This window comes from Vombatus ursinus, unplaced genomic scaffold, assembly GCF_900497805.2.
Source record: "Vombatus ursinus unplaced genomic scaffold, bare-nosed wombat genome assembly UNPS02014778.1, whole genome shotgun sequence".
Lineage (NCBI taxonomy): Eukaryota > Metazoa > Chordata > Mammalia > Diprotodontia > Vombatidae > Vombatus > Vombatus ursinus.
In genome coordinates this window covers 8,967,799-8,993,120 of record NW_020954556.1, presented here as the reverse complement: position 1 = coordinate 8,993,120, position 25,322 = coordinate 8,967,799, and the positions used below count along the sequence as shown (strand labels likewise).

At 36.3% G+C, this 25,322-nt stretch overlaps 1 protein-coding gene across 1 annotated transcript in view; it reads left to right on the top strand.

Annotated features, from left to right (window-relative positions):
* Positions 1–25,322, top strand: part of PLEKHA2 (pleckstrin homology domain containing A2) — a 105,059-nt gene that overhangs the window by 48,834 nt on the left and 30,903 nt on the right. The gene's annotated exons all lie outside the window — the stretch shown is intronic.

The following is a 25,322-nucleotide window of genomic DNA, read 5'->3' as shown; positions in this document are numbered from 1 at the left end:
TATAGCTTTTAAGAACCTACATACTGTGGGAGGTGGTGGGATTATGAAAGAAAAAGAAAGAAAAAGAAAAAAAAGAAAACAGTCCTGCCCCCAAGGACAAATCAAGGAGGGTCTGTCCTACATATATACTGCATTGTCAACATACAGGGTCTCTTACAAGTGTTTGTTTAGCCTGTTGTTCTGCCTGTCCATCTGTGTGTTTGCACAGACCCTCCCAGTCACCATGCTGCAGACGCACAGGGGAGGAGGAGGGACAGAGATGGACAGAGCAGCGAAGGCCTGGTCAAGGTGGTGTGATTCCAGCTCCAGTCTGAAGTCTGAGCCACTGTGGATAGGGTAAGGCGGGGAAGGAGGCTGGGCAGCTCCACTCCCTTTGCTCTGGCTCCAGCGTCCTTGTGTACATGGGGATGTATACACAGGCCAGGGCACATGGGTGTCTTATTGGGCAGTGGTGAGCAGGACCCAGGTTCAGCTCATATCTGATCCTTAAGGTCTGGGTTCACAAGTAGATTCTCTGCAAGAACCTGGGGACTGATACAGTCTCCTAGGAGTGTATTCTGGGCTCCCAGGATACAGAGCCAGCAGTTCTCATGGGGCATTTTGCCAATCTTGGATGGGCAGGTGTCACGTAGGAATGTCCATGCAGATGAGACATTTGTGTTGATTCTCATGAGATAGCTCCTGTACACAGGCATTTAGGAGCTTTTCAGTGTCACTGTTCCTTCATGCCTTCTGCATCTTGGTCCCCTTTTTATTGCCCTGGCCGCATCTTCTTGCCGGCCCCTATGGAGAATCCTGGTACTATCCAAAAGCTGGAAGCAAGGCGATGCTCCCCACCTGTGCTTTTGCGAGGCACTGGGTTGCCAGTGCGTGGGATGATATCATCCTTGGTGTGCTGGGAGTTCTGCTACCCCAGGGCATCATTGCTGTCCATGTCCCGGTGAGCATCACTGCTGAGGTTCTCTTGGCCCCATTGCATGAGGTGAAGGAGAACCTGGATCTCTCCTGCTCCTCAAACCTGATGCTCTTCCTGAGCCTTCCTTTTGGTCTTCATCTTGTCATTCGTTACATCTTCCTCTTTGGAGCATCCAGCTGGGTCTGTTGTCACTCTCAGCAAAGTCTGAGAAGGAAATTCAGGCAATTTGTGTGGGGGGTGGTAGCAGGAGAGGGGAACACAGTATAAAGTAGGAGGGAGGAGACCAGGCCTACCCTCTTCCCCAGGCCAAATTCCTCCAAAATGGAGAATCACGTTGGGGCTTAGTTTCAAGTAAATGTTCTTTATTACTTAAAAGAAAAGCAACAACTGTTATTCCTGTATTTTATTCATATTTTTAATGATGTTTAAAGCATAAATGACAGTTGATTTTTGTTATAAATGGCATATGCTTTTTTTGGCACCTGCTGACATGATCATATGATTTTTATTTTTTCCCCCTGTTGATATGAGGAATTACATTAATCATTTCCTTGGTATTGAATCATCTTGGCACTCCTGGGACAAATCTTTCATGGTTGTGGTGAATAATTCTTCTCAACAGATTGCTTATTCTTTTTTCAATAATTCAAGGACTTGTGATTTCATTGGTAAGGGTATTTCCTCCACTGGTGGAGAGCATTACTTTTTCTGTGCTTTAGGCCTTTAGGTTTGTTAATTGATAATCAATCAATAAACATTTATTAAGTGCCTACTGTGTGCCAGGCACTGTGCTAAGTGTTGGGAATACAAAAAGAGGCAAAAGACAGTCCCTGCCCTCACAGAGCTCACAATCTATGGGGGAGACAACATGCAAACAAATATGTACAAACCATCTATCTACATAAGTAGGAAATACAGTTGATCCTCATCGTTAGCAGATTCCATATTTTAGAATTCACCTATTTATTAAAAATTATTTGTAACCCCCAAATCAATACTTGCAGCACCTTTGAGGTTATTTGCAGACACACACAGAGCTTGAAAAATCTGAGTCACCTTAAACCCATGTAGTTCCTAGCTGAGGTCAAACCAGGTCATTTCAGCTCTCATTCTATAAACAATTGTCTATTTAGTGCCATATTTTTCATATTTTAGTGCTTTTTGTTGGTGATTTCACTATTTAAGATGGCCCCCAAATGTAGTGCTGAAGTGCTATCTAGAGTTCCTAAGGGCAAGAAGAATATTCCTTATGGAGAAAATCTGTATATTGGACAAGACAAGGCATGAGTTATAGTACTGTTGGCATTGAGTTCAATGTTGATGAATCAACAATACAGTACATCCAGAAAAAGGAAGAGGAAAGTTGCTGATCTGTACTCGAGGCCACTCTGCCCCGGAAAGTGCTAAAGTAAATGTTGCGACAAAAGGCTCTCAGCAACCTAACCCTGTATTTCCCCTTGGTTCAGTATTAACTAATTCAGTGTTTATGGCAACTTTATAGACCATAACTACCATGAATAACATGAATCAATTATAATTAACAGAGGGAAGACACTAGAATTGAGAAAAATTGGGAAAAGCTTCCTGTAAAAGATGAGACTTTAGTTGGGACTTAAAAAAGGAAGCCAGGGAGATCAGTGGGTGGAGATGAGGAGGGAGAGCATTCCAGGCAAGGGGAACAGCCAGAGAAAATGCCCAGACTCAGGAGCTGGAGTGTTTTGTTCATGGAGCAACCAGGAAGCCATCGTCACTGGATGGAAGAGTACATGGGAGAGAGTAAAGTGTAAGAAGACTGGAAAGGTAGGAGGGGGCTATGAAGGGCTTAAAATGCCAAACAGTATTTATATTTGATCTTGGAGGTGATAGGGAACCACTACAGTTTATTGGGTAGGGAGGGTGACGTGATTGGACTTGCAACTTAGGAAAAACACTTAGGGATTGACTGGAAGATGGACTGGAGCTGAGGGACACTTGAGGCAGGCTGTTGCAATAGTGCAGGTGGGAGGTGATAAGGGTCTGCACCATAGTGGGGGCGGTATCAGAGGAGAGAGGAGAACATTTAAAAGATATCACGAAGATGAAATTGACAGGCCTTGGCAACTGATGTAGTTTGGGGAAAAAATCATTACCTGGTGACCAACCATCTGGTGATAAGCCCCTCTCCCTGAACTTAAGTAGGCTGGTCCTTAGCCAATTGTCTGTCATAGGTCCCATATCTGAAGCCTTTTCAGGTTAATAGAACTTAACTTGCCCAAAAACTCCCCTGGCATAGCTTTTAAGAACCTAGGTTCACTTCAATTTGAACTCAGTTCAATTCAAAAAGCATTTATCTAGCACTGATTATATGCCAGGTACTGTGGAAGGTGGTGCAGATATGAAGGCAAAAAATAAACAAACAAATAAATAAAAGAAAAAGAAACCATTCCTGTTTTTAAGGAGCTTCCATTCTAAGTGGGGGCTGGTGGGAACTCAGGATAAAATTTTTACACAGATAAGCATATATTGAATATATGCAGAGTAAATACAAAGTAATATAGGGGAGTCAGGTGAGAACTCCAACAATGGGAGATCAGGGAAGGCCTTCTCTAGGAGATACCTTCTGAGCTGAAGAAAGCTAGAGAGCCTACAGCCTGGTAGAACGTTCCAGGGTGCAAAGTCCTGTTGTATACAGGAAATGTGTACAAGAAACAACAGATAGATTAGTTCTGCTGGACCATTGAATTCTTAAGGAGAAAAATGTTTAATCAGTCTGCAACATCTGCAGCCAGATTGTAAAGAGCATTAAATGTCATATAGAGGAATTTGTATTTTATCCTAGAGGCAGTAGAGATTCACTAAGGCCTGACATGGTCAAGTCTGCTTTAAGAGCATCACTTCTGTAGTTGTGGGAGGACAGCCTGGAAAGAGGTAGACCAAATTACAACGAGGCCTTTGTAGTAGTCCAAGTGAGAGAGAAAACAAAGGCTTAATTTAGAGGTAGTGGTCATGAGAATGAAAAGAAGAGGAAAGATATGAGAGTTGCTATGGAAGTAAGCATGACAAGACTTGGCAATGGGTTAGATATGGGGGGATGAAGGAAAGTGAAGAATCAAGGGTGACATCGAAGGAAGACCTTAGTGAAGAATTACTATGTCCCATTGGCTAAAATTTTATTCAAGATTTTTGCCTTTGTAATCATAAGTAAGGCTAGTTTTTATTGCTGGGTTTTTTTGTGTGTATATATATATATATATATATACATATTATGTATATATATATCTATATATAATATGTATATACAAATAATCTTTCAGTCAATTGTGTGTCTATACAGATGTGTTGGCCTGTAGAATATCATTTGCAAAAACCTGCCTCTTCCCCTCCTCATACTATTATCAAGCAGGACTTTTGTGTATGCTTATTCTCCTGAAAGTTTTATAAATATGGGAAGGTAGGCATATGGGTTGGTTGTTATTAATAATCTCTCAGTTGCCTTTCTTGGTGTGGGGTGACAATAAGGTCCAAGAATTTTTTTCCCTAAGAGTTTAATATCCTGCCTTCTTTAATATACCTTGAGAATTAATCTTAAAATCACTTTACAGTTGTATCTCTAGGATAAAACACAAACTCCTCTGTGTATACTTAGTGTAGTATGGTTCTTCTGTTTGTCTTCATTTTATTTAGTGACATTTCAATTTCTTCATGAGGCATACCAGACAACGTGTTAGAATATGAATGTGGGAGCTCCATTGTCACTGATGGAAAGTAGAGTTTTTAATATAGCAATCTTTACAGATCTTTTCCATTTTTTCATTCATTCATTATATTTTTTTTATATTTCATCCTTAAATGGCCTTTTTAAAGATAGCTTCTACTTAATTGGGTCATTTGCTAAACTTCCTTTAAATTTCTTTTACTTTCTACCACTCTCACTATTTTATGGTAGATACTGCTCGTGATCTTCTCCCATCATCCTGGACAAGATTTTATAAACAAGTTTAAATTCTAAACTGGTTTTGCCCTTGGCTGTCATATCTCTTCAACTGGCAAGGACATCAAGTGTTTGTTGGCTCAGTGGTCTCTGGGTTATTTTGGTCATCTTATCAGAATCATAACTAGGAATTTTTATGCCCAGGGCAAACATCACAAATCATGCCTGTGGAAAGTGGCACAAAGTACACCCTCAGATGATGTAGTTAGGACCTAGCTAGACCACAGGAAAATCATGTGTGTCCATTCCTGGGGGGACGGTCGCTCAGGTGGGAGAGCTCACTCAGCTGCTACTATCATGTAGCTTCTAATTTAATTAAACATTTTTGTTAGCTAAGAGCTAAAATATATTTCTTCTGCTGAAGGACCTCAGCTGCTGTCAGCTCCCTTTAAACTTTCCTGCCTCTAAATCTGGAGCCCTCAGACAAAGCTATGAACTCCCTTTTTGAATCATTCTCATTAAATCTGCTTCTCATCATGGGGAATGATTAATAAGTAAACTTCCTTAGAAAATGGTAATAGTTTGTGTCAGTCTTAGTCAGTCAATAAACATTTCTAAGCACCTACCATGTGTCAGTTATTATGTTAATGTATATACTACTATCTGTTTCCCATTTTTCAGCATTACTAGTTTGTTTAAATAGGGCAGAGGGAGGCTATCTCAGTTATATGCCCTGTCTTTTGATTTTTATTCTTCTAATTTCTTATTGATTTCTATATTAATAAGTCAGTGTTCTGATTGTATATAGATGGCAGATTTGGAAATAACTTCCACATCAGGGACCAATCATTTTCTCTCTGGTAAATGTAGTTCATTTTTTTGTGATGGTGATTATGTGTGCGTGTGTGTGTGTGTGTGTGTGTGTGTGTGTGTGTGTGTGTGTGATATACTTGGCAAATCCAGTGCCTTCTGACTGTCTTGTTGAACAAAGCATCCATCATATGGGGGTGTGAGAATTCTCTATAATTTATACAAACCTTTAGCCCAACTTGTTTCTTACTTCTGAGCCATGTTTTCCAATGTTTTATTACCTTTGCACTGAAATCTCTTATCCAATATATAGCCAAATGATTTGTGAAGAATAGCCAGAGAGCCAGTCTGGCTGGATGAGGGGAAGGTAGGAAAGGGAGTAATGTATAAGAAAATTAGAAAGGTAGGTTGGGGCCAGGTTGTGAAGGATCTTCAAGATCAAACAGAGCATTTTCTTTTTTTTATCATAAAAGGAATAAGGAGTCATTGCAGTTAATTGAGTAATGGAGTGACGTGGTCAGACTTAACACTTTAGGAAAACCTCTTTAGCAGCCACATGGGGGAGGATAGATTATAGTGGGGAAGGATTTGAGGCAAGGAGATTAATCAGGAGGTTATTACAATAGTCTAAGAGAGAAGTGATGAGTTTAAATTATAATAGTGGTAGCATAAATAGAGAAAGGAGTAGATGTGAAAGATGTAGAAGGAGAAAAGACAAAATTTGGCAATCTATTGGTGAGGAGTTGAGGATGACTGAGGTGTTATGAACCTGGGATACTGGAAGGATGATGCTATCTTCATTTTTTTAATGAAGGGAACAAAGTTAATTATCATTATATGGCTTTGTATTGTTAAATAGCAGTGTACTATATAGAAGAGCACAGTTTTATTTACAATATGGTAACAAATGTCCAAGTCCAAGGTTTCTTACAGAACCAGGTAAGCACTTCCAATGTTCATGGCTCAGCTTAAAATAGTTGGTGGTGGTATCTTCAACAGAAATAGGGAAATTTGAAAGAGGGATGGTTTGTTGTTTTTTTTGGGGGGGGAAAGGGGAATATAATGAATTCTTTTTTGCCCATGCTAAATTTGAAATGTCTATGATGCATTCAGTTTGAAATGTCTAACAGGTAGCTGGTGATGTGGCTCTGGGGCTCAGGGGAGACAGGGGTTGGATATGTTAATGGGAAAATCATCTGGTGGTCCAGTGGATAGAGCACTAGACTTGGGCTCAGGAAGATAAGTTCAAATCCTGCTTCTTTTATTAGCTGTGTGATGCAGGGCAGATCACTTCACTTCTCATGAGTTTTAGTTTCTTCATCTGTAAAATGGGGGTAACAATAGTACCGAATTCATAGGGTTGTTCTATCAAGTGAGATAACATATGTAAAGCACTTTGCAAACCTTAAAATGCTATATGTTAGCTATTATTTTTATTATTATATTCATAAAGTCAGTAATTAGACCTGTGGAATCTGATGAAATCACCAAGTGAAAGAGTATATAGAGAAAAGGGTCCTGGATGGAGACTTAGGGCATACCTGCATTTAGGGGTTGCTTGTTATATGGGTAATCAACCAGCAATGGAGTTTGAGAAGCAATGGTCAGACAGATAGGAGAAGAACCAAGTATTAGGAAAACCAGAAGGGATGGAGTTTTGAGAGAGAGAGAGAGAGAGGTCAGTATTGTCAAATGCTGTAGAAAGGTTGAGAAGGATGAGGACTGAGAAAAGGCCATCAGGTTTGGCAGTTAAGAGGTCACTGGTCACTTTGAAGAGGGCAGATTCAGTTAAGTGATGAAGTTGGAAGTGAGTCATAGATGATTGAGGAGTTGAGCAGACACAAACTCAGGTACCTTCTAGAGAAAAAACCCTCAGGTGAGGCCTCTTTGTGATGGAGCTGTGTGGCTGGGGATGTCTAGCACTTCCAGGTGTTTGGGTCTGGGGTCCCTTGTGTTATGTGCATCCTTGGGAAAATTTAGTGCTCCAAATCATACTACTTGATATGCTCCCTCTTCAAGATGGTAGGCACAGGGAATATCTAAGGGCTTGACATCAATGATAAAAGTTCCTCTCAATTCTTTTGACTATGCTTATATTGGAAGTTGAAAAACCTTAACATCATAAAGAAAAAAGCATTTGAACTGGGATTTAAAGTATGGGCAGAATTTCAACAGGTAGAAAGACAGAAGGGGAGCATTGGTGGCACAGGAAACTGGTTGACTTGTCCTCCAGTCAAGATTGGGCCCAATTTACCACCACAAAGATATCAGTCTGGGTGGGAAAGATCTTCAGAGTTTCTGGCTGGAACAGAAAACAATTGCTATTTACACTCACTCTAAGCCATCAAAACCTAAACCTGAGGCTTGGGCTGGGCCTATTATTGGTCAATCAACGAAAGCCAAAAAAAAAAAAAAAAAAATCAAAGTTATGATTTGGGTTTAAAGGCATAGTCAAGTAGCGCTATTTAAAACAAAATGGCCTTTTTAAAAGCCTGTTTTTTCAGGTCTATATTTCAGCAAATCAGAAATGAAAACTTGGCAGGACAAAAGGTAAATTGTCCTAGCTTTAAAAAAAAAAAAAGGAGGAGGGGGAAGAGGAGGGTACCACACATCTCACCTCCTACTCTCAGATAAGATGGTAAGACAGTTAATATAAAACCTTTTCCTAAGAACCTGGTTCACCCCTTCTGCCAAATACACATAGCATCCATTTGAGGAATAAGCTTAACCTTAGACTGTAATAGTAGTGAGGCACACATGTAAAAAATATGTGTGACAAAACAATCAGACCAATGACATGGTGGCAGGACATCAGAGGATTTGTATTGGAAGTTGGAAAGTAGTCCAATTTGGCTGAAACATATTGTATATAGAGTAGGGGGAGTATCTTAGACAAGGTTAGAAAATTAGGGAGGCACCAATATTTGAAAGTTCTTCTGTACCAGTCTAAGGAGTTTAGAATTTATTCATCAATCAATGAGGAAGCATTAAAGAGCTTTTGAGCGGAGACCGAGTTTTGACCAGATTTTTTTGTCAACTTGGGAGAAGATTCAGATGGACGGGTAGATTTTACCCCTGTGGATTTCATTTATTTGTTCTGTTCCTATTGCCTCCGGACCATAGGAGATCTGCCTGAAGAAAGGGAGTTGTTGAATTTTAGAAAAGTGAAGGAAGTGAGCTAGTTAGGGTGCAGAAGGAGCAAGAGAGTCCAGTCTACCCTGTCACTTCTGATACTTTGTGCTAATTCTGATTAAAAAGTAGTTTTCCAAGAAGGGGATTCAAACTGGCTAAGTTAAGTTGAAGAAGCTCCTGTGGATTTCATTTGCCTGTGCTGTCCCTTTTGTGTGTGGACCATAGGTAATTGAAAGATAGCCAAAAAGAAGGCCTCTACTCTATTCCTGTTATAAACTTGTACTTTTGGTAGTGTCTTTACTAAAAATCTACCTAATCCCTTTACTTGCAAGGGTTCTCAGCTTGAAGTCTATAAACTTTTTTTAAAATTTTGATAGTTTAATTTCAAGATAATTGACTTCCTTCTTAACACTGTATTTTTATTGCATGCATTGAAAAACATTATTCCGAGGTATCCATAAGATTCACAAGATTGTCAAAGAAGTCTATGACATAAAAAATGGTTAAGAATCTCTGTAGTGAGTCTAACAGTAGAAAGGGTATTTCCTTTCCCTAGGGTTACACAGCTGCTCACATTCACAGTAGTCTCCTAATTAATCTCCTTGTTTTAAGTCTCTCCTAATTAATCTCCTTGCTTTAAATCTCTCCCACCTGTCCTCCATACAGCTGCTAAAAGAAATTTCCCTGAAGTTCAGGTCTGACCATTTCATTCCCTTACATCATAAACACTAATGGCTCCCTATTGCCTTTTTGGATCAAATAAAAACTTCTTTGTTTGGCTAGTTTCATTTCCCCATTCCTTATATGTTGAATGCTGTTCACTTTTGACATACTACTTATCCTTCAAATCCCAGATGAATACTATTTCTTCCATGAAGTTTTCACTATTTTACCCCCTTTTCCCTGCTCCTTTCTTCCAATCTGGAATTGCTTTCTTCTTTATATGATATTAGAAGACTCTATTTCCTAAGCACATACCATATTCTGTTTTATTAAAATCATATTTCTCTTTCTACATGCTTTATGTCCCTTTCTAGAATAACTCCAAGCAGAGACAACAATTTAAGTCATTTTTCTGTCACAGCCGACTCTTTGTGACCCCATTTGGGTTTTTTTTTTGCAGAGGTATTAGAGTGGTTTGCTATTTCCTTATGGAGCTCATTTTACAGATAAATTGAGGCAAACGGGGTTAAGTGACTTGTTCAGGGTCACACAGTTACTAAGTGCCTGAGGCTGGATTTGAACTCATGAAGATGAGTCTTCCTGGTTCCAAACCCAGTGCTCTATCCAGAGTCAGTCACAGTGACATGGAAATAAAACATTGTCAGGAAACCTTGTTTCAAAACCTGTCTCTGTCACTTATGAATTCTCTGACCTTGGGCAAATCATTTAATCTCTGAGCCTCAATTTACTTATCCTTTGAGGGGGGTAATAACAACTGTATTACCTACCTCTTGAGGTTGCCAAAAAAAAGCAAATGAGACAATCTTGGACATGTGCCTTGTAAACTATAAAATGCTATATAAATGATAGCATTACTATTACTATTTCTCATTGAACCTTTGTGTTCAGCTACAGGTTCCACATTTTAGGAATGAAACTAATAAGATGTCCAGGTTGGTTAAAAAGCTTTATGTTCATGGCATAGGAAGGTCTGGGGATGTTTAGCCTGGATAATAGAAGATTGGGATTGGAGGCAAGGACATGATAGTTGAAGTATTTGAAGAGCTGTCATGTGGAAGAGGGAATAGTAAGAATGGTTCTTGGCTCCAGAGGGTAATACTAGGGACAATGGTTGGAAGTTATAGAAGAAAGATTTGGGCTTGATTTAAGGACAAAATATTTTCCCCATTTTCTTTTGTTATTAATATGAACTTGACAAACATCAATAGACATGAACATTTCCCCATACATGGAACAGAAATATGGGACTATGTATTTAGTATGTAACTCCACTATGTACAGCATGGTTTTGTTTTTCTTTTTGTACGTTTCATATTTAGCAAGGAAGTTCCACCATTACTCTGCTTGTCCGTTGTCTTCTGAACTTCTGCTCTTTATTTTTTAATGATTCCTTGACTCTCTTTTCTTGAAATTTTTTTTGCATTTGTATCATTCCCTATCTGATGTCCGCCCTTATTTTCTTCCCTCAATAAAAGTCTTCCCTTGTAACAAATAAATATAGTCCAGCAAAACAGATTCACCAATTAGTCATGTCTGAAAGCATATGTCTCATTCTACACCTATCGTCCATTACTCTTTGCCAAGAGGCATGTCAGGTTTCTTCATCAGTGTCAATTTTCTGGAGTTGTGATTGGCCCTTGCATTGATCAGAATCCTTAAGTCTTTCATAATTGTTTTCTTTTACAATATTGTTGTTGTTTTATAAATTGTTTTCCTGGTTTTACTCAATTCAGTCTTCATCAATTCATATGAGTCTGCCTAGGTTTCTCTGACTCTCTCCATTCATATTTTTAATTTTTAAAAATAAGTTTTTATTGATACCTTGTTTCTTAAATCATTTTAGTTATTCCAAGTATTCTTTTCTCCTCCCTTCCCAGAAAGCTGTCCTATATAACAAATAATATTTTTTTAAAGAGGAAAAAAAATCAGCATGACCAACCAATATATTAAGAAGTATGAAAACATGTGTAATGTGTAACACCTGTGGACGTCCTATCTTCACAAAGGAGTGGGTTCAGGGTGTCCTCTCATATCTCTTCATTTGAGTCCTATTTAATCTGTATAATTTTGTTATATTTACTTTTGATTTTTTAGTATATCAATGTTCTTTCTCTTTACATTATGAGTTATTGTGTATAGTTTTGTTGACACTGACTATTTTACTTTGCATTAGTTCATTTAAATCATTCTATGCTTCTCAGTATTCCTCACAGACATAATTTCTTACAGCACAGTATTATTCCATTACATGTATATACCACAATTTGACTATTTCCCAATGGTATCTGTTTCTTAATTCTTAGCTATCACAAAAACTGCTGCTTTAAATATTTTAGAGTATATAGGGATTTTTTTCTTATTGATGGCCTCTTTGGGGAATAAATCCAGTAATGGAGTCTCTGGTTCTAAGGGTATGGACATTTTAGTCACTTAATTTGCATAATTCCAAATTGCTTTCCAAAATTATTGTCCCATTTCACAGCTTTACTAACAGTATATTGGTGGACCTATCATTCCACAACATTTCCAACATTAACTATTGCCGTTTTTAAAAATCATTTTTGCTAATCTGTAGGGTTTAAGGTGAAATCTCAGGTTTGTTTTGATTTATATTTCTCTTATTAGTGATTTGGCATATTCTTTCATGTAGTTGTTAATACTTTGCAATTCTTCTTTTAAGAACTATATATTCATATTCTTTGACCACTTATCAATTGGGGAATGACTATTAGTTATACGTATGTGTGTGTGTGTGTGTGTGTGTGTGTGTGTGTGTGTGTAATACTAAGCTTTTATCAGAGAAATTTGATAGAAAGACTTTTTCCCATTTGACCTCTTCCCATCTTATCCTAGGTGCATTAATTTTGTCTGTGCAGAAGCTTTTCAGTTTCATGTAATCAAAGTTATCTGTTTTATCTTTTGTGATTACTTATATCTCGTTTGGTTAAAAATACATCTTTTACCCATAACTATGAAAAGTATATAATCTGTTTCTCTTCTAACTTTTTTTTAATATTAAAATCATGTATCCATTTAGAATGTATTATGAAATGCAGTGTAAGGTGTTTGTCCAAGGATGATTTCTGCCATACTATTTTCTAGTTTTCCCTGCTGTTTTTAACAAATAAGGAGTTTTTTCCTAGGTAGTTTATATTTCCCACTTTATCAAACACTAGGTAATTTCTTTCTATTGTTTCTGATTCTCCCTTGTCTGTTCTGTTCCATTGATCTAACTCTCTATTTTTAAACCAATAACAGATGTTTTTTTGATTGATACTGCTTTATAATATACTTTGGCTTCTGGAAGTTTTAATTTCCCTTCATCCTAACTTCTTTCATCATTTCCCTTGATATTTTAGATCCTTTGTTCTTCCAAATGAATTTTGTTATAATTTGATCAAGTTCTATGAAGTATCCCCTTGGTAATTTGATTGGTATAGCGTTAAAAGTATAAACTACTAACAGTAGTTTTGTAATTTTTATTATATTTGGCACAGCTTAGCCATGAGCACTCAATATTCCTCCAACTATTTAAATTGTTCTTTATTTTTTTAAAGGAACATTTTGTAATTAAATCTGTACAAGTGTGTGTGTGTGTGTGTGTGTGCACGCACATGCTTTGAAAGGTTGATCCCCAGATATTTTATGCATTTTGTAGTTATGTGGAATGGGTTTTCCCTTTCTATTATTGCTTCTTGTGTTTTATCATCATTGTATAGAAATATTGGTAATTTTTGAGTATTTATTTTGAACTCTGCAACTTTGCTAAAGCTATTGTCTGAATTTGCGTCTTTGCCGATTTCCTAGAATTTTGCAAGTAAACTTTCCTTTGTGTGTTTAATTTTTTTCTCTTGTCTTATTGCTGTTACTAGCATTTCCACAAACTATATCAAATTACAACCTGAAGAATGAGCATCTTTGCCTCACTGCTATATTTATTAGAAAAAATGCTAGGGGTTGTGGGTGTATTGTTTTTTCATGTGATTTATTATGGTGATTGTTTTTCCTAATGTTGAGCCATTTTCACATTCCCTGGCATAAATCCCACTTGATCATAATGAATGATTTCTTGGATAAGTCACTGTAGTCTGATAATATTTTGTTTAAAATTTTTCAGTCAATGTTCATTAATAATATTGGCTAATAGTTTTATTTCTGTGTTTTCTCTTTCCCTGGTTTAGGTACTAAGCCTATGTTTGTCTCATAAAAGAATTTCTGGCAGGATGCTTTCCTTCTCAGTTTTTATGAATAATTTGTGAAGTATAGGTATTAATTATTCTTTTTTATTTTCATATTAGTCATGTTGTAAGGAAGAATTAGAACCAATAAGAGGAACCATAAGAAAGAGGAAACAAAACAAAACAGAAGGGAAAAAAAGATCAAATAGTATGCTTCAATCTGCATTCAAACTCCATAGTTCTTTCTTTGAATGTGGATAGCATTTTCCATCATGAGACTTTTGGAGATGTCTTAGATCTTTGCATTGCTGAGAAGGGTTAAGTTTATCAATATTAGTCATCGCACAACTTGGCTGTTACTGTGTGCAGTGTTCTCTTGGTTCTGCTCACTTCACTCAGCATCAGTCCATACAAGTCTTTCCAGGTTTTTCTGAAGTCTGCCTGCTCATCGTTTCTTCTAGCACAATAGAATTCCATTACATTCCACAACTTGTTCAGCCATTCCCCAATTGATGGACATCTCCTCAATTTCCAATTCTTTGCCACCTCAGAAAGAGTTGCTATAAATATTTTTGTGCACGTGGGTCCTTTTCCCATTTTTATGATCTCTTTGGGATATAACCCTAGAAGTGATATTGCTGGGTCAAAGGGTATGCACATTTTTATAGCCCTTTGGGCATAGTTTCAAATTGCTCTCCAGTATAGTTGGATCATTTCACAACTCCATCAACAATGCATTAGTGTTCCAATTTTTCCACGTTGTCTCCAACATTTATCATTTTCCTGTTTCATCATATTAGTCAATCTGATAGGTGTGATGTGGTACCTCAGAGTTGTTTTGATTTGCATTTCTCTAATCAATAGTGATTTAGAGCATTGTTTCATATGACTATAGATGGCTTTAATTTCTTCATCTGAAAATTGCCTATTCGTATCCTTTGACCATTTATCAATAAAGTCATTTGACTTGTATTCTTATAAATTTGACTTAGTTCTCTATATATTTTAGAAATGAGACCCTTATCAGAGACACTGGTTGTAAAAATTCTTTCCCAGTTTTCTACTTTCCTCCTAATCTTGGTTGCATTGGCTTTGTTTGTACAAAAACTTTTCAATTTAATATAATCAAAATTATCCATTTTGCATTTTGTAATGTTCTCTATCTCCTGTTTGGTCATAAATTCTTCTGTTCTCCATGACAGATGAACTATTCCTTGCTCTCCCAGTTTGCCTATAGTATCAACCTTTATATCTAAATCATGAACCCATTTTGACTTTATTTTGGTTTATGGTGTAAGATTTTGGTCTATGCCTAGTTTCTGCCATACTCTTTTCCAGTTTTCCCAGCAATTTCTGTCAAATAGTGAGTTCTTATCCCAGAAGCTGGGGTCTTTGGGTTTATTAAATAGTAGATTACTATAGTCATTGACTACTGTGTTTTGCATACCTAACCTATTCCACTGATTTACCATTCTATTTCTTAGCCAGTACCAAGTAGTTTTGATGATTGCTGCTTTATAATACAATACAAGATCTGGAACGGCTCTAACTATTCTTTAGAAGTTTGATAGAATTCTTCTGTGAATTCATCAGGACCAGGACTTTTTTTTCCCCTTTGGTAGTTCTTTTGCATCTAGATCCATTTCCTTTTCTGAGATTGGGTTTTTTAAGATCTCTATCTTGTCTTATAATAGTTTGGATATTTTATATTTTTGAAAGTATTCCTCTATTTCTTTTGTGTTCTCAGTTTTGTTAGCAGCATATGTTCTGATGATAATTTTAAAAAATTTCTTCTGGTTTTATTGTAGTTTTACCTTGTTCATTTATGATTTTATTGATTGTGTTTTTCAGATCTCTTCTTTTTAATCAGATTAGTTAAGGGTTTATTAATTTAATTAGTCTTTTCAAAGAACTTTTAGTTTTATTTATAATTTCTTTGGTTTAATTTCCAATTTATCTATTCCCCCTCTAATTTTTTAACATCTTCTCTTTTGTGCTTATTTTAGGTTTGCTTATTTGTTGGCTTTCTAATTTTTAAATGCATATTTAGTTCATTAACCTTTTTTTTAAACTATCTTGTTAATGTATGTTTGTGAGGATATAAGTTTTCTCCTGAGGACTACTTTAGCTGCATCCCAGAAATTTTAGTATGTTGTTTCATGATTATCATTTTTACATAGTTATTGTTTTCTGATTTGTTCTTTGATCCAATCATTATTTATAATTTCATGGTTGTCTTCATTTTGGTCTATCTTTTGTTCATAGTCCCTGAGCCAGTTACTATTTTTTATTGTTTTATGGTCTGTAAAGGATGTACTAAATATTTCTGCCTTTTTATATTTATTTACAATATCTCTGTACATGCTCAGTTTTTGAAAAAGTTTCATATGGTGCTGAGAAATGTGTATTTTTTTCCATTCCCTTTATGAATTGGGGTGGTAAGGCACTTGGAATGCATAAGTTTATTGCTAATATTGGTTTGCTTTCTATGTTTCCTTTCAACATAATATAGTTTCCTTGTTTATGTCTTTTTAATTTTTGAATATTTGTTTCTGCCTTGTCAGATAGCATGATTGCAGCTTCTGCTTTTTGGAGTCATTTTATGAATAGTCAATTTTTTCCCCCATCCCATAAGTTTTATTTTGCATCTCTTTGTTTTTTAAATATGTTTCTTGTAAGCCACAGATTTTACTATTTTGTTTTATTATTGAATCTGTCACTTTTTCATTTTATTGAATTGTTTAATCCATTCACAATTAAAGTTATGAGATTTAGGTTTTTATTTTCCTCCATCTGTCTCTAATGTTGAATTTTTTTTTCAAGTTATGATTTTCCCCCCTCTTCTACTACACAGTACTATGTTCCTGCAGTTACTTTACCTTAATCTTTTCTTTAAGATGTCCTTCTTCCCGCTGGCTCTCTTCCCCTCACTCTTGATCCCCTATTCAGGTTTGTTACCTTTTTCCCTTTAGGGGTTTGCTTATTAGTTCCTTTCTCTCTCCTGATTCTATCTGGTTATATAGTTCTTCCCTCACACTTTCCCCACCCTCTCAGTTAGATAAGTAGATTCCTCCTTCCTCTTTCACTTACCTTCAACTAATCCTGTTCATTAGTTTTAAAATGTTCATTTTTATACCTCTTTCCAAAAAGGATTTCTCTTACTGTCTTCATTATCTATCCTTCCTATGTACTCTAGACCCTCATTGTCTGTTTCATGATATTAATAATTATCTGGTCTTTTTCTTTTCTCTGTATTCCTAATACTATCAAAACTACCAAAGTATCCATTCTAGGCTTTCCTCTCTAGACAGTTTCTACCAGTGCCTCATAGAGTTTGCTTCCAGATTCCCCATTTCTATTGTGCCTTGCTTCCAGAATGATGCCAATTATTGCAGGTGTCTGAGAGGACATTATTCCATTTTAGGACCTCTACCCTGCCATGTCCCCATTCATGAAGACCGCTGCTGATTTATATGTTCCCCTGGTTCCCTTTTTTCCCCATTTGCCTCAAAATCTCCTTGAGTCCGTGTTCCCCCACTTTCCCAGGGGCCAGTTACTCCTAGGAGTTCCAGCCTCCTTCCCCCAAGGCAGGATAAGTAGACTTTTCAAAAATCAAATCCTCTAGCTCACACCCATTGCAAGGTCCCCTTCTCTTTTCATAGACCACCTCTTATTACCTATAGAAGCATTTATCAGCGGAACAGTGGAATTTATCAGATGAATGGTCTTCCACCACTAAAGCAATGCCTCCTTCTTTTCTTCCCTTTTTCATGCCTTCTCCTCTCCTCCTCACTCACTTTCCAGGTAGGCTCTTCTCAGGCATCACCTTCCTTTCATTGCTAGCCCTTGATTTGATCCCAGCACATCACCCATTCTTCTCAATCCCTTTCCTGCTCTCTCTCCTTTCATGTACCCTCCCATGTTATAATGTAGTCCCACTAAACAACATTGGTTCACCTGTAGGCAGGATGTTGCTAGGTTCTGTCTATAATGCCCCCCATCTGCCTCTTCACTGTTACCACCACCTGATTTTGCTTTCATCCTTATTTTCTTGTGCATATTTAGAAAGAAGATTCTTCCTAGTCTCTCTGTTGTCACTCAGTTTGCCATCCTTGGATGCTGCATTTCTTCACTCCTTCATTTTCATCATCTGAGGTATTTGAGAAGCAAATAATTTCTTCTGTTCTGATTTTCTTTATAAATAATGTTTCAAATGCTTCTTTTTTTGTTGAATGTCCACCTTTTTTCATTTTTGGTTAAGCTAAGATTTTCAGGGTTGGTCATCCTGGGCTGCATCCTGAGCTCCATTGCTCTTTGGAACACATTCTTCAATTCCCTCCTAAGTTTTCTGGTGGATGTGGAATTGTCTTTTGTTATTCAAATTTTGTTTCCTTTGTATTTAAATGTCTTTCTTCTGATTGCTTGCAGAATTTGTTTTTGAATTGAATTGTTGCATTTAACAATTATATACCTTGGAGTTTGCAGCCTTGGGTTTGTTGTTTTTTTTCCCCTAAAGGTGATCTGTGAATTCTTTCCATTGAAATTTCATTTTATCTGTTTAGAAGCTGTGGACAATTCTCTTCTATCATTTCCTACATTATGGTATTAAGGTTTTTGTCTTGTGATGTTCTTGTAAAGATCCTTAGGTTGTCTCTGTGCAGCCTTTCTTTAACATTAGTGTGTTTTACTTGCATAGTAAGTATATTTTCTTTTAATGTCGTTAGTTTTTGCTTCTCTTCCACTAGATTGTCCTTCACTTCTGTATATTTGCATTCCCAATCTATTGTTCTCTCTTTTTTTTTCTTTGGTAAGATTTGATATTGTAGATTCCAGTTTTTCTCTTCTGCCCATTATTTTTGCTGGGCAGGCCATAAATTCTGCTCTCATAATTCTCATTTCTCTTTTAAACCACTCAGGAACAGTGTGTTGTAGTTTCATGTCCTCAAATTTCACAAGGTCCTCTGTCTCCAATGTTGGATTGTTTTCCTTTGTTTTGCAGTATTTATTCATAGATTCCTGAACTTGTTTACTAGATCTGGAGCCACATTTCCTTCTGTTGTTAATATTTTGCCTGTTGATTTATTTGCTAATGTCCAAGGTCGTTGAGTTTCTCCTTCCTGAAATCTTTGATAGTTCGGTTGTTTATTTTTTTTCCTCCCTGGTTCTCTCCTATTCACTTTCTGACTCTGTCCCCTCTGTTGGTGGTTTCCTTGGAGGACAGATTTCAATGCGTCTTAGCCTCCTCTCACACCAGGCAATCCATGGTTCAGTAGCATAGGCCTCTGTCTTTGGATGACTTTGGATGATCAGAACTGGTTCCAGATGAACTCTGTGCTCTTTTTCTCAGGCCTACTGGAGTACTACACAACCACCCCCACATGATGTCTTTTCCTGGTGCCCTATCCTTCCTACTTCTGTTCCTTAGTTCTCTGGCCTGGTACCAGCAGTTCAAAGCTTTGCAGTGCTGGTGCTATAGAGTTGGGGCTCCCAGTGAGCTTTTGCTCTTGAAGGGCTACAGCACAATGGCTGTCTGTCCACGGCTCAGGCAAATTTCTGGAGTGGGGTCTCCATGGTACTGTAAAGAGTGAGCATGGGAAGGGTTTTGTTGTAAACCTATCAGATCCTGGAGGTCTCACTGCTGGTATCTTATGTGGTGAGAGAGGGGTGCTGAGTGAGTTCAAGATGAATTCTTGATTTTTTTTAAATCTTCTTTTGAATTCTGGATGTACCATACCATGGAGACAGGAGAAGCTGCTTTATCTTTGGAATATAATTTTTGTTTTAGAGAGGTTTGAGAGCTTGTGGGGATCAAAAAAAAATCTGATCCTCTATTTTATTGATTACATGAACGCATTAATTTCTTTCACTGCCATAACATGCCATTGCTTTCATATACCATAATCATCCCCCTTAGTTTTTATTTTTTTTGCTACAACAAAAAGTACTTCTCCAAATATTTTTGTTCATATTGGCTCTTTCTCTCTATCTTTGATTTCTTTGGGGTATATGCCTAGTAGTAGTATTACTCAATCAAAGGGCATGTACTATTTAGTTATTTTTTGGGGTACTGGAAAAGGTTTCAAGAATTAGGTGGATAAATTGAACCACCAGTGTATGAGCATACTTGCACTCCCAGTCTCTCTTACAATTGTCATTTTCATATTTTGTTGTCTTTGTCAATCCAATGGGTATGGTATAGAACTTCAGAGTTGTTTAAATTTGCATTTCTGTGGTAATTAGTGATTTTTAAAGCATTTTTTCATGTGGTCTGGATAGCTTGAATTCTTTTGGGAACTATCTATTTCTATCTTTTGACCATTCATCTGTTGGGAAATGGTCCTTGTTCATTATTCATATATGTGTGCGTATATACATGTAAGTGAAACAAATACAAATATTTGTATCAATTTGCAATCTTTCTTTAATATCGGGCCTTTTTCAAAGAAATTTGCTGCAAAGATGTTTTACCCAGTTTACTATATCTCTTCTAATTCAGTGTTATTTTGTTTGTGCAAAATTTTAATTGAAATTGTCCAGTATATCTTTATATCTTTAATTATTTCCTTTGAGATTCTTGACCTTTTTGTCCTTCAGATAAGTTACGTTATTTTTGTTTGTTTTAGAAATGAGTTTTTTGGTTCTTTGTTATGGCATTGAATCAATAAATCAATTTAGGTACTATTATCATTTTTAAAAATGTTATAGCCCAACCAAGAACAATTATTCAGGTCTTTCCTTATTTCTACAAAGAGTGCATTATAATCGCATTTATATAGTTTCTGTGTGTATCTTGGTAGCTAGATTCCCACATATTTTATACATTTTGAATGAAAATTCTTTTTCTGGTTCTTCATTTTGGGTTTTGTTGGTGATATATACAAAGGCTGTTGATTTTTATGGCTTTATTTTTATATCCTACTATTTTAATTATTAGTGTTTCTATTAATTTTTTAGTTAATCCTTATAATTCTCTAAGCAAATAACTATCATCTACCGAAGGCAATAATGTTGTTTTTGCTTTGCCTATTCATTTCTTCAATGTACTTTTCTTATTACTATAGCTAGCATTTCTAGAACTATATAAAATTATATTGGTAAAAAGACATATCTTTGCTTTACTCCTGATCATATTGGAAAACCCTCTAGTATTTCTGTCTTACTTTTCTCTTTGTTTTTCCAGTGCTTAGCACAGTGTTTCACACAAAATAAATGCTTCATTAGTTCATTCTCCATTGTAGATTACAACAGTTCTTTGTTTTAGATGGATATTGTTTATCATATTAAGAAACAGTCTATTGACATAAAGGTTTGGCCATAATTCTCCCTTTTCCTCCCCAGCATTACATATGCAATATTGAAATTAATTGTTCTTTAAATGGTTGATAGAATTTACTTATAAATTCATTGGCACTGATTTTTTTTCCTTTGGGAATTGTTTTATGGCTCGTTATTTTCTTTTTATGGGATTGTTTTATATATCCATTTTTTGCTCTGCTAATATGGATATTTCATCTTTCTGTAAATATTCACTCATTTTATTTAGGTTATCAGCTTTGTTAGAATATAATTGAGCAAAATAGTTTCTAATAACTTCCTTTATCTCCTCAAAATGTTGTGAATTCTCCTTTCTTCCTTTTTGATATTGATAATTTGATTTTCCTCCTGCTTTTAAAAAAATCGCATTAAATAGTAGTTTATTTTTATTAATTGGTTTTTTTTTCAAACCAGATCCAAGTTTTATTTATCAATTCAGTAGGTTTCTTTGGTTTCAATGTTATCTCCTCTTTGATTTTTAGAATTTCTAGTTTTGTTCTTTGGCTAGGGTTTTGAGTTGTTCTAATTTTTTTTAGTTGCATGCCCAATCCATTGATTTGTTACTTCTCCCCTTTACTTTTTTTTAATCTTTTAAAAGATAGATATATATATGTATGCATGTATATTTTTTCCTATTCAGTAATTACCAGGCAGCTATTATAAATGACTTTTTAAAGATTTGATTCAGGTCCTTAACTTCTTTCTTGTTTATTGTTTTGCCTACATCTGAAAGAGTCATTGTAAGATATGCTTAGGTCTGAAAGGGGCACATTAAGCAAGTGGTACCCTGACAATAATAAAGGAATTTGAAAGAAGGTGGTGAGTTTTTGGGAAAAGATAATGAGTTTTGTTTAGGCATGTTATACTTGAGATGCCTAGGTGGCACCTGTTGTGAAACCTGTAATGGGTAATTGATAATGCAGAGCTGGAGCATTATTTCTACCTGTTAGATAACCTGAAATTTGGATCTAATTCATTGTAAAGCTTGTCTTTTATCTTTCACCCAATAATAACACGCAGATGACCAGATAACATGTAAATAAAAATAATGATAACATTTTTTGGTAACCAAGCAACTTTATGTTTATTATTTCATTTAATCCTCACATCTTTTGAGGTAGATAATGCAAGCATATCATCTCTTGTTTTACAGACAAGGAAAACGAGGATCAACAAGCTTATGACTTTACCAAGATCACATTGCTAGTAAGACATACGGTCAGGACTTGAACCTAGGTCTTTTGATTCCAAGTCCAGTGTTCTTTCCACTACACCAGGCTGAGAAAAATAAAGTCCTCTTAACTCTTTAAAGTACAACGGAAATTATTCCAATGGCACAGCCATTCTGTCCTAGAGTTTCCCACAAATAGAGACTTCCTTGAGTATTATTTCTAACAAAAATTATTTTATACTGCGGCCTGTTTTTGTCATCATAGCTCATACCTTTTTGATAAGTTTTTTTTTCTTTCTGTTTTTCTGATATAATTGGGGGAGAGAACTTCATTGAGGTACTAATCTCTCCTTACCATTCTCCTTAGTTGGAGACAATTTCATTTTCAGTGAGGAGAATATGTCCCAAGGTTAGGGATGAGGCCTGTATCTGGATTTAGCTTTTCATTTTACCAGTGATTCTTTTTCCAACTCCTTCCTCAAGGGTGCAATAAATACTAAAAATGGTAAATCTTGAATTTTTGAATCTGGAGGGGGTTTTATGTTTCAACAAATTTCCCAGTGGTTATGTCTATATCAGTTTCTAGCCCAGGTCCTACTCTTTTTTTGTGTTACGTATCACGTTGGCAGTCTCATGAAACCTATGGACCACTTCTCAGAATAATGTTTTTAAATACATAAAATAAAACATATAAGATTACAAAAGAAACTTAATTATATTGAAACATAGTCATCAAAATATTTTTAAGTTAACAAAATGAGTTAAGAACTACTATTTTCTCCTAATTCATAACATTAATTTCAACAATTTCACCTCTGTTTGAATTAAAAGTATGTAGTAATACAGTACTCCTGAATGTATGTAATTGTAGTATGGTTATATTCAAGGTATTCTGCAGACAAATTATTGGACTTTGAGTTAGTTATTTAGAAGGATGTGACAGAATGATTGCAAACTACTATCTTTTTTTTTTACTATTATTTTGGGAAATAATAATCAGACCCATCTTGATTAATGGTGTAGGCATGAGACATGATGAACTTAAAATGCAGACAGAGATGTACATTTTTGGACATGGTTAATGTGAGAATTTGTTTTTGCTTGTTACATATAGTTATATATTGGGGAGTTTCATTTTGTCTTTCTTTTCTCTTTTTAAATTTGTTCAATGCTGAAGGGTAGTGGAAAGGACAGATTAAAAAAAATTTTTAATAGCTCAGGCATTAGGTGATTAGAACAAATGACACATTGCATAGTACATTTGGATGATAGGCTGCTTTTGAAAGTAGGCTATTTACTTATCAATATCCTTGTTACAAACCTATTTAAGGATTTATGATATTTTGTTGGTTGTGTAAAAAAAATTTTTTTCTGTTTTTCTTACTCTACTGTCTTATATTATTTGATTCTCACATATGCTTTTCTAAAAATGTTTCATGGAGGATCTACTCAATGTGATAGAAGCTTCCTTTTTGTTCTTTCAGCATCTCAGAGGAGTACCATTGTAATCTGCCTATTGTCTCTCATCATTCTCAACTGGCCTCCTTTTTCAAGGCTACATATTTTTGATAATCATACATCTCTTTATTTTTGTTTTTGTTGTTCACTTGTTTCAGTCATATCTGACTCTTCGTGACCCCATTTGGTGTTTTCTTGGCAAAGATACTGGGGTGGTTAGCCATTTCCTTTTCCAGCTCATTTTACAGATGAGGAAACTGAGGTAAAAAGGGTTAAGTGACTTGTCCAGGTCACACAGCTAGTTAGTGTCTGAGGCTAGAATTGAACTCATGAAGATGAGTTTTCCTGATTCCAAGCCTAGTGCTCTTTCCACTGTGCCACTTAGCTGCCCCTACATCTTTTTATCTGCCCTTCTTATTCACAGGTCATCATTAGACATATGCTGTAACTCACTATGCATCTTGCCATCATTCTTTGTCCCTTAGAACTTTTGTAATTGTTTTTAATTTAAGATAATGTTCTATTGATCATATAATATCACCAGAATGCTGAAATAAAAGAAATTGGATCATTGAAAGTGCTGGGGAATTTCCTCAAATACAACCAAGCTTTAGCTTTACCTCCTCTCATTTAAGCTCTCTGGGACATAGTTTCCTCATCTATAGAATGAGGCACTTGTCTAGATGACCTCTAAAGTTCCTTTTAGATCCGTGACCCCTACATTGGCCAAGCGTGGCCCTATAGCTTAACTCTGGGAGCCCAGAGTGGGAAGGTTTGGGAATAGGGGGTAGAGGACTTTGGGTTCTTAATTGTCTCATCACCCCCTCCGTCTGGCTAATTATCATCTACTGCTTCTCTGCATTTTCGCATGTGGCCTCCTCCTATGGTTTGGAGCTCATGAATGAATGACCAAGATGGCTTCTGCTTCAGCTCTCAGGCTTCCACATATCTCTGGCTCTTCCCTCTTTTTATCCTGTTATCAGATATTCATCAAAGATTTTTTGGTCTTCATCTCCACTTCCTTGCTTCCCCAGCTTCCTTCAAGAACCAGCTAAAATCCCACATTCTATGAGAAGTCTTTTCTGATCCTCTTACTGCTAGTGCCTTCGCTGTAGTGATGATCTCCAGTTTATCCTGTGTAAATCTTGTTTGTACATTATTGTTTTCATGTGGTATTCTCCATTAAACTGGGAGCTACCTTGAGGGTAGGGACTCCTTTGCTCTTCTTTATATCCCCGGGGCTTAGCACAGTGCCTGTGCTAATAATAGGTAATTAATAAATGGTTATTGATTGACTGACACTTGGGCACTGTTGGGGATACAAAAGAAACAGAAAGAAGAACCCCTGCAGACACCTGTCATGTTTTTGCCCCCTCGTATTTGGAGTTCTGTTATGGACAACTGTTTGCATTACTCTCCTGGAATAACTGTATTGATCCTCCTGCTAGAGTTGGATGTATATTTTCATATTACATTTATTGTTTTGATTGTAACCTTCAGCAAAGCCCATCATGGGATGGAGATGATCTTGTGTTTACGGAGGCTCTGCCAGTACCATTCAGGCTCTGGCAGGCCCTACCAAGATGGAAAGACTTTGAGTATCCAAGGAAGGACTGTAAGTCTGTTGCCTAAGGTCAGCTTAACAAACAGCAAAGAAACTCATCACCATAAGTAATGGTGGCCACAGGTAATGAATTCTTTCTGCCATAATAATTCACAGAGAACTATATACTAAGGTGCAGAGGTCTT